Source organism: Spinacia oleracea, chromosome 5 (assembly GCF_020520425.1).
Source record: "Spinacia oleracea cultivar Varoflay chromosome 5, BTI_SOV_V1, whole genome shotgun sequence".
Taxonomy (NCBI): domain Eukaryota; kingdom Viridiplantae; phylum Streptophyta; class Magnoliopsida; order Caryophyllales; family Amaranthaceae; genus Spinacia; species Spinacia oleracea.
Genome location: NC_079491.1, coordinates 52,382,320 through 52,395,099, shown reverse-complemented (window position 1 = coordinate 52,395,099; position 12,780 = coordinate 52,382,320).

Here is a 12,780-nt window from a genome sequence, read left to right as displayed (position 1 = left end):
GAAATGGAGCCAATCAAACTCAAAATCGTCAACAACAATCAGCTTCAATTTCAATTCCAATTGCAATTTCAATTTCACCATTAAAAACCATGAATTTTCCCACCTCCCGTGTTCCTGTTTCAGGCCACCATCACCACCGTTGACTTATGCCCCTGAAAACCACTGCCACCACCATTGTCTACCGTCAACCACCCAACTCCACCACCTAGGTGATGCGGTCTATCACCACCCCCACACAACAACCCCTCGCCTTCTCCCCTTTCCTCACGCTCTCCCCGACGCATTCACCTCTTCCCTGGCGCACCACAGCGCTGCGCCACTACTCCATTTGCCACCATCACCATCATCTGAGTCCACCGCCTCCCCTAAACCCGCCGGAAAACCGATGTAGTCTCCTCCCATAACCACCCACGCCAACGCACAACCTCCCCTGCCTTTCCTCCCTCACCTGCGCCCAGCCCCTCCCTCTTCGCGCAAACCACCGTCGCACAACCACCACCATTACGGTCGCTTTACTGCGCCACCGTGCCTCCCAGGCGTCAGCCTCCACCTCCGTTCCCCTTCCCCTCTTCCTCTTCGTCCGTTTCCCTCCTCCCTCGTGCCCTGCCCTCCTCTGTTCTTGTTCGAAATTCCCAGGAAACAAGTTCCAGATTGAAATTGTTTCTTTTATTCCCCATACCAAGCCCAAAATTGCTGGCCCAATTATCTCAAAGTGAGTTTACATTTCAATTCAAGCCCCTAAAATAATTACCTACTCTATTTGTTGATAATAAAAGTTTTAAGTGATAAACAAATATATATATATATATATATATATATATATATATATACTTTAACTGAAAATTCGATTTAAATTTTATTTCGTTAATTCATGAAATTAAATAATATTTCATGTAAATCGATTTATGAAATTTATATCTATATATTTTGATTGAAATTTCGTTTAATAATATTTTCAAGAATTTATAAACATTTATATTTTTTTAAAATTCATCATTTCAAAATTCACTATCTATAAAATTATTATTTTTGAAATATTGGTTTTAATTAAAGCATTTATCATTTCAATACTAATTCAATAATGTAATATTTTGAAAGAATTCGGACTCGGAGCTCAGGAAGAACGAACCAACGAAAAAGGCTTAGCAAATTGTGGAATTGAGGTAACGGTTATTGCTAGTACCCGCAATCCCTTCGAACTGTATTATTGATGTTTTATAATGATGTTTTATGATTTGCGGGATTACAAGTATGATTTGATTGAATTATTTTACGATAATGCAGCTTTATGCAAAGTATTGATTTAACGCATAATTATTCCTGAAAGAAATGATTTTTATGAAATAACGAGATTTAATGATTTTATTGAACCACCCCGAATGAATGAGATTTTCCTGATTAATGTTCCAGTAAAAGAAATGTAAACATGATAAATGAAAGTGTAAGAACTGGTCAATTTCCCCTGATATGGAGCCCAGGTTCCCCTGATAAGAAGCATTGGCTTCCCCTGATATGGAACCAAGGTTCCCCCTGATAAGAACCACTGGCTTCCCCTGATATGGAACCAAGGTTCCCCCTGATATGGAGCACTGGCTCCCCCTGTTATGAAGCACTGGCTTCCCCTGTTCGTAGGAGACGTCCTACCATGTTTCCTGTAAAGTCCTAATGACCAGAATAATACTGTTAAAAGGAAAAAGATTAATGAAATGATGTTCCTGAAATAATGTTCCTGAAATGATGTTCCTGAAATGATATTTCTGAAATGATGCTTTCGAAATGATGCTTTTGAAATGATGATTTATTAAATGTTTTACTATATTCTATCCTCCCTGTTTATTAAATAAAATGAATTGAAATGATGTTACGATGCTAGGGTAATTCGTTACTGAGTCTTCGGCTCACCGTTTTGTTTTCTGTTTTAGGTACTGCTGGGGACCACGGAAACGAGTAGTGGCGAGGATTTCACTATAGCAAAGTTCACCTAAGTTAATGTTAAGTTGTAACAAGTTTAAGTAAAGATTCTTGATTAAGTTACGTACTTTTATTAAGGAATTAAAAATGATTTTTATGTTAATTTTGGAGTTTAATAGCTTATGATTGATGGTTGCCTTGTAATTCCCAAGAGGGAGTTACGGCAGGTAATGTCCCGACCGAATTAGGTTAATTCCGCTGCTAAGTATTCCTTAATAAGTGATTTAGAGGTCGGGGTGTTACACTGGGTTTGTCTTCTGCCTCAACGGAGGAGCAGTAAGCTGGAAAAGTGCTAAGAAAAGCACCATTGCGGATTCTACAACTGAAGCGGAGTACATTGCTACACATGAAGCAGCAAAGGAAGCTATATGGCTAAGGAAGTTCATAGGTGAACTTGGTGTAGTCCCCTCCATTAAAGGACCAATAGCTCTGTATTGTGATAATACTGGAGCTATTGCACTGGCAAAGGAGCCTAGACACCACCAAAGAGTCAAGCATGTACTTCGTAGATTTCACCTTCTACGAGAGTTCGTTGAAAGAAAAGAAGTCGAGATAAGCAAGATTGGAACTGATGACAACATCTCAGATCCATTAACTAAACCTCTGCCGCAGGCGAAGCACAACTCGCACACTGCAGCTATGGGAATCAAGCATATTGGAGAATGGCTTTGATGTCCTTATTTAATGTTTTAAAGTTTTAGAGTTTAATACTTTGTAAAACATTATTGGTTAATCATTCACATAAATGAATAGAATTCATTTTTCCATTTAATTTGTGGTTTATTAAATGATGAGTCCCTTCAATTTGACGAAATATTCTAGATAGACTGTCAGGACCAGTCCTGTGACTAAGAAATGTCTATCAAGTGAACTTGAATGTCAAAAGTTGAAAATGGTCCCTGGTCGGAGTTTTCTATAAAGATGGACGCATAGAAAACGCTAGACGACTAGAATGCAAGATGACTAGTAGTTCTGTTTCTTGAACTATGTGGACATGGCAATGTCGTAATCATTTGCATAGATACTGTTGTGGGCAAAATTACCGTGCCTTCGTGTACCAATGAGGATGTGACACCTGGCACGTATTGCGCCCCCTAAGCAGAAATCATACGAAGTCTACTCCGGGGCATGAGTATTAATCTAGGTATCTACAATGTATGTATTTAAGTATGTATAAATGTACGTATAAAACCTATACCTGGAAAAGAGCTTAATTAGTATGTATCCCAAGTGAATGACTAAGCACAATAGGCCCAAATAGCCCACTATTGCCAAAAGGGACCAGAGAATTGTAAGGAGAAAGGACACGTGTCCTCCTCCCATTCCCCAGCCAATCATGTAAGGGGAATATTAGGTCATTCCCACATAAACCTAGTACTATAAATATTCCCACTTCCCTAGAAAAAGGGGTCACAATCAATACATTCTAGAGCAATTGCTGCTCTGCCTTCTCTCTACTTTCTCTCTCTATAAAAATACAATCTTGTTTAATCTTTAAAAGTTACCAAGAAACCTCCAAGGTATCTCACCGGAAAAACCCCACAACATTTGGCGCCGTCTGTGGGGAGGTACGGTAACATGGAAGATCAACGACAGGACAACGATGCTGGGCGGCCTACGCGAGTAGAGCGGCCACCCCTCGAAAGAGAAATGCCGACTGAACATCATACGCCGGCCACAAGAATCACCGAAGATGCCGCGCGTATATTTGCGGCCGGGCACACCCCTCGTCACACTGCCGAGGTAGAGGTGCTCAGCGAGGAGGACGACCAGGCCAATCGCACCCCTCCTGGAGGACACCTGGATCCTCGGGTGGATACGGTAATAGAGGAGAACCCTGATATGCCTGTCTCTGTGGGTGCTCTTCGGGCTATTTTGGCTGAGTTCCAAGCTGATGTGGGAAAGACAGTTAATGCTGAGGTACAGAAGAGTATGCTGATCTACACCACTGCTGTGGCTGCAAATCATGAAAGGCCGGCAAGCAATAGGCCAACACTTTCTTTGCGCCCCCCAAATGTCTGGACCAGGCTGACAGGCGAGGACCTAAGGAGACAGCCGCCAACAAGTCAGCCCAATCAGGCAATGTCTTACCTACCACGCCGAATGCCACGGCGGCTGATCGGAGAAACGTCCCGAGGACGTGAGCAGCCACGCGCAGAGCAGTTGCCTGACTCTGAGTCTGAACTTTCTGACACTGGGTCAACCCCCGTCATGCCGGATAGACCTCTCCCTCATCCAACTTATACGCATCTGAGCCAGGCGCGTCCAGGGGCCACCCGTCCAACCCGTCAAACTCGCGGACGCGAGTCCTCCCAGCGGCTACCCTACTCAAGGCGTCAAGACCCTGTATATCACATTCAGGAGGGGGTGTCCAACATGGCCCTAGGGCACACCACTCCTTTTGCAGACTCCATCATGAGAGCTCCGAGGGAACCCAAAGTCAAGCCGCCCAACATTGATGCTTACGATGGTACCACAGATCCGGACATGCACCTCTTGGTTTACCGACATCACATGTATGTCCAAGGAACAACTGACTCAACCTGGTGTAAGTATTTTCCGGGCACACTCAAAGGAGTAGCCTCTAAGTGGTTCGAGAGACTTCCAGCCGGAACTATTCGCTCTTTTTCGGAGCTTGAGCTATTGTTCTCTACTCGGTTCATGGCTCACAAGGAAGAGAAGAAGACGAGCATGCATCTGAGTAGGATTCAGCAAGGGAAGGACGAGTCCCTGAGGAGTTATGTGAAGAGATTCAATCTAGAGGCAGGGCAAATTCCGGATTTGCCAGATGGTGTTGCATTCGATAACTTCATTCGAGGGCTTAAAAAGGGCTCTTTCAAGTTTGGTCTGGTAAAGAAAAGCGTCCGAACAATGGCAGAAGTGCTGGATGAGGCCGAGGCCTTCATTCATGCAACAGAGATTTGCAGCGTCCCGAAAGACCCCAGAGGAAGTGATACCGCCGAGCTAGCGGCAAAAAAGGAGAAATTCGAAAAGAAGAACCGGCCTAACGGGACGTGGGCTATTGCAAAAGAGTCAGACAGGGCCCCCGGAGCGGCAGGTCAGAAACGGCCCAGAACTTATGATCGGGAGCGATTCGAGTATAACACAGACATGTACACAATTCTGATGGACGTCGGGTCCAAATATGACATTGATCGTCCATTTCCCATGAAGTCGCCACCAGAAAGTAGGGACCCCAAACTGTACTGTCACTTTCACAGTGACATTGGGCATGACACCAATGAATGTAAGAGCTTGAAAAGGGCATTGGATGGCCTAGCCACCAAGGGGTTCTTAAAAAGTTATATCAGCAGGAACACGGGAGGTTCTGGCAAACCCTTCTACAAGAAAAACAAATCCCCTCCCTCGGAGGAAGATGGGAATCGTACCGACCCAGAGTGCGTGGCAGTCATCTCAGGAGGATTGGCCGCCGGCGGGCCGACCATGCGGGGCCAGAAGGATTATGCGAAGCGATTGGGGCAAGTGATGCTGTCCGGCAAGGCCACAGTTGACCCGTTTCCAAAAGTTGAAATCGGCGAGGCCGACCGTGGGAAAATCTCCACCCCGCATGACGATCCTTTGGTAATTGAGTTAAAAGTTGCTAACCTAAGGGTTAGGCGTATTTTGGTTGATACAGGAAGTTCGTCGGACATAATTAGTCTAGAGTGCTTGAATCGGCTGCAACATGATCCCTCAAAGATTGAGAAAATCCACTATCCCATTATAGGCTTCGGAGGTAGTGTCATCCACCCAGTCGGCATAATTACCCTTCCTTTGAGGATGGGAAATAAAAAGGAATCTCGGCAAATGGATGTCCGTTTTCTCATAGTGAAAGATCTGACGGCATATAACATCATCTTGGGGCGTCCCACGTTGAACAGGGCAAAGGCTGTCATTGTGACTCATCTGATGCTTCTCAAGTTCATTTGTGACGATGGGAGCGTCAGCACTATACATGGTGACCAGCAACAAGCTAAAGATTGCTACCTAACCACCTTGAGTCCAGAAGCATGGGGGACGGGTGAAGAGAAAGGGACATCGAGCAACAAACGAAAATGTGGCGACACGCAACCCAAGGTCGTCAAAGAAACATTAACTATCTCAGCAGGGCACATGGAAGAGAGACGTCCAGATCCTGTTGGGGCCCATTTCAATGTGGTATTAAACACAGATAAACCTGACAGAGTAGTGCCCATCGGGATTTCTCCTGACGACCCGCTGGCGGCAGAGTTGGTCCACCTTTTGAGAGAATTTGAAGATATCTTTGCTTTCACAGTGGACGAAATGCCGGGTATTGACCCTGCTGTAGCCGTCCATAAGCTGAATGTGGACCCAAACTTCAAACCGGTTCGTCAGATGAAAAGGAACCATGGGGAAGATAGAAATCAGGCGGCAGCCGCGGAAATACAAAAGTTGATGGAGGCTGGGTTCGTCAGGCCTAGTCAGTACCCCGATTGGGTTGCTAACGTGGTCCTCGTCAAAAAACCTAATGGTACCTGGAGAATGTGTGTTGACTACACCAACCTCAATAAGGCATGTCCAAAGGACAGCTTCCCACTGCCCAAGATTGACCGGCTCGTCGACTCTACAGCAGGGCATGCTATGATGAGCTTTATGGATGCCTACTCAGGGTTTCACCAGATTCCGTTGTGGCCTGACGACCAGGAAAAAACGTCATTTGTTACTGAACAAGGCCTTAACTGCTACAAGGTGATGCCGTTTGGTTTAAAGAATGCACCGGCCACCTTTCAGCGTCTTATTAACACTGTGTTCATCAAGCAGCTCGGCAGGAATATTGAAGCTTACATTGACGATATGATCGTAAAAAGTAAGCTGAGGGCGGCGCACATAACTGATCTCAGGGAGACATTTGAGACTATTCGAGCTTACAACATGAGGTTGAACCCTAAGAAGTGTGTGTTCGGGGTGACGGCAGGCAAATTCTTAGGTTTCTTGATTGATGAAAGAGGAATTGAAGCCAACCCAGACAAAATCCAGGCAGTAATTGATATGAGCTCACCAAAGACAGTGAAGGAGGTCCAGCGGCTCACAGGTTGCTTGGCCGCCCTGGGCAGATTCCTTTCCAGGGCTGGAGACAAGTGCCACTACTTTTTCAGGTCTGTCAAAAAGAAGGCCAAGTTTGAATGGTCGGACGAGGCCGAGGCGGCATTGGTCAGATTAAAGGAGCACTTACATACCTTGCCTCGTCTTGTTAGCCCCTTGCTAGGAGAGACTTTGTACATGTATCTCGCTGTGTCCGAGCACTCGTTGAGTGCCGTTCTACTGACAGAAAGGGAGGGAATACAGATGCCGGTATACTTTGTCAGTCATGTTCTTCAAAATGCTGAAGTTAGATACCCTACAGTGGAAAAGTTTGGCTTAGCTCTATTCATGGCCAGCAAAAAGCTCCGTCCTTATTTCTTAGCTCACAAAATAGTGGTCTACACAGATCAACCGCTCAAATTGCCCTTCACAAAGCTGGAGGCGTCAGGACGAATGCTAAATTGGGCAATAGAGCTGAACGCCTTTGATATCACCTATGAGCCGAGGAAAGCTGTCAAGGGGCAGGCATGTGCCGACTTTATTGTTGAAATGACAAGGCCAGACTTTGCCAAGAATACAAACACGGTGTGGACAGTGTATGTAGACGGCTCATCCACACAGAATGGATGTGGAGCAGGGATAATCTGTCACTCCCCAGAAGGAGATACTTTTGAGTATGCTATGCGATTTAACTTCCAGGCGTCAAATAATGAAGCCGAATATGAAGCTCTGCTTTGTGGCATTAAAATGTGTAAGGCGGCAGGCGCCGAGGATATTGTAGCACTATCTGACTCCCAACTGATTGTGAGCCAAGTTAATGGGACCTACGAAGCTAGGGATCCGACTATGGTCAAATACATGCAGGCCGTCCATCAGGAAGTAGAGCCACTGAAAAGTTTTGAAGTAAGGCAAGTCCCTCGCTCGGAAAATAACCAAGCTGATGCCCTGTCAAAGTTGGCGAGTTCCGCGTCTTGTGATATCCCTCGGCACGTGTTTTGGGAGGTAAAAGAGCACAAAAGTGTTGAGAAAATGGAGGTGGAAACTCTTGACAGAACGTCCACATGGATGGATGACATAGTGAACTTCAAAATGAATGGAGTCTTGCCCGAAGACTCAAGGGAAGCGGCAAAACTTCAAAAGAAATGTTCTTGGTTTGAAATGTGGAACGGCACCCTCTATAAAAAGGCCTACTCCCGTCCTTTGTTAAGATGTGTAACACCTGAGAAGGGGCAGGAAATTCTAGAAGACCTTCATCAGGGGTTGTGCAGCTCGCATATTGGTGGAAGGGCTTTGGCTGAAAAGGCACTTCGAACCGGCTATTACTGGCCGACTCTTAAGGAGGACGCAATCTCACTGGTCAAGAAGTGTGACAAATGCCAGCGCTTTTCTCACCTAATACACCAACCGGCACGAGTTCTGACGCCCATTACAAGCCCAATTCCATTCGCTAAATGGGGGATGGATCTTCTAGGCCCATTTACGACCGCACCAGGAGGAAGGCGTTATGTCATCGTTGCTGTAGATTACTTCACCAAATGGGTGGAGGCAGAAGCGCTCAAAAACATAAAAACTACTGATATGAGAGCATTTATTTGGAAGAACATCATGACTCGCTTTGGGATTCCACAGGCTATCGTCTTTGATAATGGGCCCCAGTTTGAGACGCCTAAGCTGAAAGAGTGGCTGGCAGATCACGGTATACACACTTGTTTTGCATCAGTCGGACGACCCCAAGCCAATGGTCAGGTTGAGGCGTTCAACAAAATTATCTCCGAAGGAATGAAAAAGAAGCTTGATGAAGCCAAAGGTCTGTGGGCTGATGAGCTGCCAAATGTCTTATGGTCCATCCGCACTACGGCTAAGAATTCAACCGGTGAAACACCCTTCTTGCTAGCCTATGGCGCCGAGGCTGTCCTGCCCATAGAAATGTGTGAACCGACGTTGAGAGTCATGTTGTACGACGAAAATGCTAACTGGGAGACAATGAAAGCAGCCTTGGACTTTCTGCCCGAGGTTAGAGGAAATGCAGCGCTCAGACAACAGCTGTACAAGATAAGGATGGCAAGAGAATACAACAAGAGAGTCTCTAATAGAGTGCTCAAAGTGGGAGATTTTGTCCTCAGGAAAATGGAGTCCACAGGACGAGCAAATGAACAGGGTAAGCTGACGCCTACTTGGGAGGGACCTTACGAGATCTATGATGAGGTTAGAGATGGAACCTACCGCATTCAAGACATGCAAGGCCGGCCTATTTTGCGCACTTGGAATGCCGACAATCTCAAGAAGTATTTCTTCTAGATATGTGCTAAGCCTTGTCTTACTTACCACGATCCATTGCCCAAGGGGCGGCCTCTAATGGTCATAGTAGGGTAGTAATTACTTTTGTAACCGGCTAAATTCGCCTTGCAAATAATACTACTCTATTTTGTCTCACAATATTTATTGCTCGAACAATGAATATAAAAATATACACTCCAATGCATAACCAAAGCCTAATTGTATGACGGCCTGAGAAGTGGCCCAGATTAGCAAAAACTCTCGGCAAGACTAATTGTTTGAAGCCTAAGAAGTGGCCCAGATTAGCACCAAGTTGTAGGCTGATCACCTATCCAACTCCCTTCCCAGTATAGCAAGCCGCTGGCCGACCAGTACGGCATAATAAGTGCCAGCGGCACAAATAAACCTTAAATCATAGGTTGTTTGCTCAAAAGCTCAGCGGCATGAACAACTTTGAAACATAGGTTGTTTGCTCAAAAGCTCAGCGGCATGAACAACTTTGAAACATAGGTTGTTTGCTCAAAAGCTCAGCGGCATGAACAACTTTGAAACATAGGTTGTTTGCTCAAAAGCTCAGCGGCATGAACAACGTTGAAACAAAAGTGCGGCGGCACGAATATTTGGCCGTCCAGTCCATTTGACGAGCATGTCTAGCGGCAATCATACCTATTGATTGACTTGCGTCAATCAATAACGTTATAGACACGCTCGCCAAAGAAAGCGACGACCACAGTGAGGCCTAGCACATGCTCAGTTGCCAGCGGCACCAACAACTTCGAAACAAAGGTTGTTCGCTCAAAAGTTCAGCGGCACGATTAACTTCGAAACAAGGGTTGTTTGCTCAGAAGTTCGGCGGCACGAATATTTGGCCGTCCAGTCCATTTGACGAGCATGTCTAGCGGCAATCATACCTATTGATTGACTCGCGTCAATCAATAACGTTATAGACATACTCGCCAAAGAAAGAGACGACCATAGTAGTGCCTAGCGCATGCTCAGTTGCCTGCGGCACCAACGTGCCTAGTGTACACTCAGTTGCACCTTGGCTACCATACCTATTGATTAAGCCTATAGACTAAGGAATAATCAAATGATGAAGAACAAATAAATGCGAGATAAAAGAACAAAAATAGCCTATTTATAGAACAACGCCCGCAAGAGGCGTGCAAAGGTGGCCAAATATTCAAAACAAATTGTTGAGTGCTCAGCAGGCACGATGGTACAGACGCCAGCGGCGCCAAAACATAACAAAATAATTGTTTTTGCCCTTAGGCATGAGAACACTTGAATAAATTTTTGCTGGAATAATACACAAGGAAGCAAATCAGGGAGCGGCCGCATCGTCCTCGTCATCGGAGGATACAAACTCAGGGGGCGGCTGACCAAGACGTTCAGCAGCCAACACAGCGGCACTATGTTCCATTCGCCGCTGGAACCACGCAAGATCATACTCTGACATGTGGCTCTCCCAGGCGTGCTTAACAGCGTCCTTGGTCACTTGTTCCCCCTGATCATAGGATTCTAGGAGACGCTCACGCAAGGTGCGAACTTGCGATATGGCCGTCTCTAGCTCCCCACGAAGATGCTCGGCCTCCTCAGCCGCCTCTTTGACCTGAGGGTACTCCCGCAACTGGTCCTGAAGCGTCCGTATTTCCGCCGCCGCTGTCTTGGCCTCCTCGACCATTGCCACCATGTCTTTATCCTGCGCCAAGATCTTCTTAAGCAGCTCGGCCTTGTCAGATCTCAACGCATCTACCTCCTTTGCTTGAAGGTCTATGGTCGTCTGCATCTGCAGGCGGACCTCTTCAATGGATTTGAACGCATAGTCGCCATGGTGGGTGGACTCAGCCACCTGAGCTTTGAGCTCCTCAGCAGTGCGGGTCTTCCAACTCTTGCAGAACTCCATGCGGCAGAACAACTGCAAAAGGAGCTACATGTTAGTAAATGACTAAAAGAGAAGACAAGTACAAGCAAGTTGGAAATAGACTTACGTCGAGAAGAGTGGCCTGGATCGCACCAAACTGGGCGTCAGTCTTGCGGCCAGGAAGAGAAGCAACATACTCTGAGGGGACGGCCTTAAAAACCTTGCGGCATATAGCCACCCTATCCTTTGACGAATAGTGGGGAGTAGCAGGTACGTTCTCGTCATCAGCAGCAGCTGCATCCTTCCCTTTGTCTTTGGCTATAGGAAAAACAACGGCCTTAGGATGACGCGGAGAGTAAGAAGAACTGCCAGAGGAGGCTCGATACGTCTGAACGACGTTCGAATAATACTTACCGCCCGAAGACCTAGCTCGGCGGGCCACCTCTGCAGGTATCTGAGAGCAGACGTCGGCCGGGATTCCAGAGAGAGGGTCCTCCAGCTCGTCCGGATGCCCACCGGACCTCGATTTGGACACCAAGTCCACCACCAGAGACGGCTTGTCCACGCCCATCTCTTCGTCATCAGGGCATCCCCCCTCAGCAACCTTCGACTCGTCTTTCTTCACGAGACGGCGGGGTAGGGGTTTTGGCTTCTTGAAGGTACTCGGAGTCTCCGAGCCAGCTGGCACAGCTCTCTTCTTCAGCTGGGACAGAGTCGTCCCCTTCTTCTTCCCTGACGCCCTAGCCGCGTCCTTAGCTTGCTAAAAAAGAAAGTAAAGGACAGTCAAATATTAAGCCTCGTCATCAATCACAAGTCACTCACCATATAGTGGCTCGTCATTAAAAAGGACGTCCATCTTTAAATTGACGAGGCGTGCCTTATCAATCACAAGTCACTCACCAGATAGTGGCTCGTCATTAAAAAGGACGCCCATCTTAAAAATGACGAGGCGTACCTCATCAATCACAAGTCACTCACCAGATAGTGGCTCGTCATTAAAAAGGACGCCCATCTTAAAAATGACGAGGCGTACCTCATCAATCACAAGTCACTCACCAGATAGTGGCTCGTCATTAAAAAGGACGCCCATCTAAAAATGACGAGGCGTACCTTATCAATCACAAGTCACTCACCATATAGTGGCTCGTCATTAAAAAGGACGTCCATCTTAAAATTGACGAGGCGTGCCTTATCAATCACAAGTCACTCACCAGATAGTGGCTCGTCATTAAAAAGGACGCCCATCTTAAAAATGACGAGGCGTACCTCACCAATCACAAGTCACTCACCAGATAGTGGCTCGTCATTAAAAAGGACGCCCATCTTAAAAATGACGAGGCGTACCTCATCAATCACAAGTCACTCACAGAATAGTGGCTCGTCATTAAAAAGGACGCCCGTCTCAAAATGACGAGGTGACAAGTCACTCACAGAATAGTGGCTCGTCATTAAAAAGGACGCCCGTCTCAAAAATGACGAGGCGTACCTCATCAATCACAAGTCACTCACAGAATAGTGGCTCGTCATTAAAAAGGACGCCCGTCTCAAAATGACGAGGTGTACCTTATCAATGACAAGTCACTCACAGAATAGTGGCTCGTCATTAAAAAGGACGCCCGTCTCAA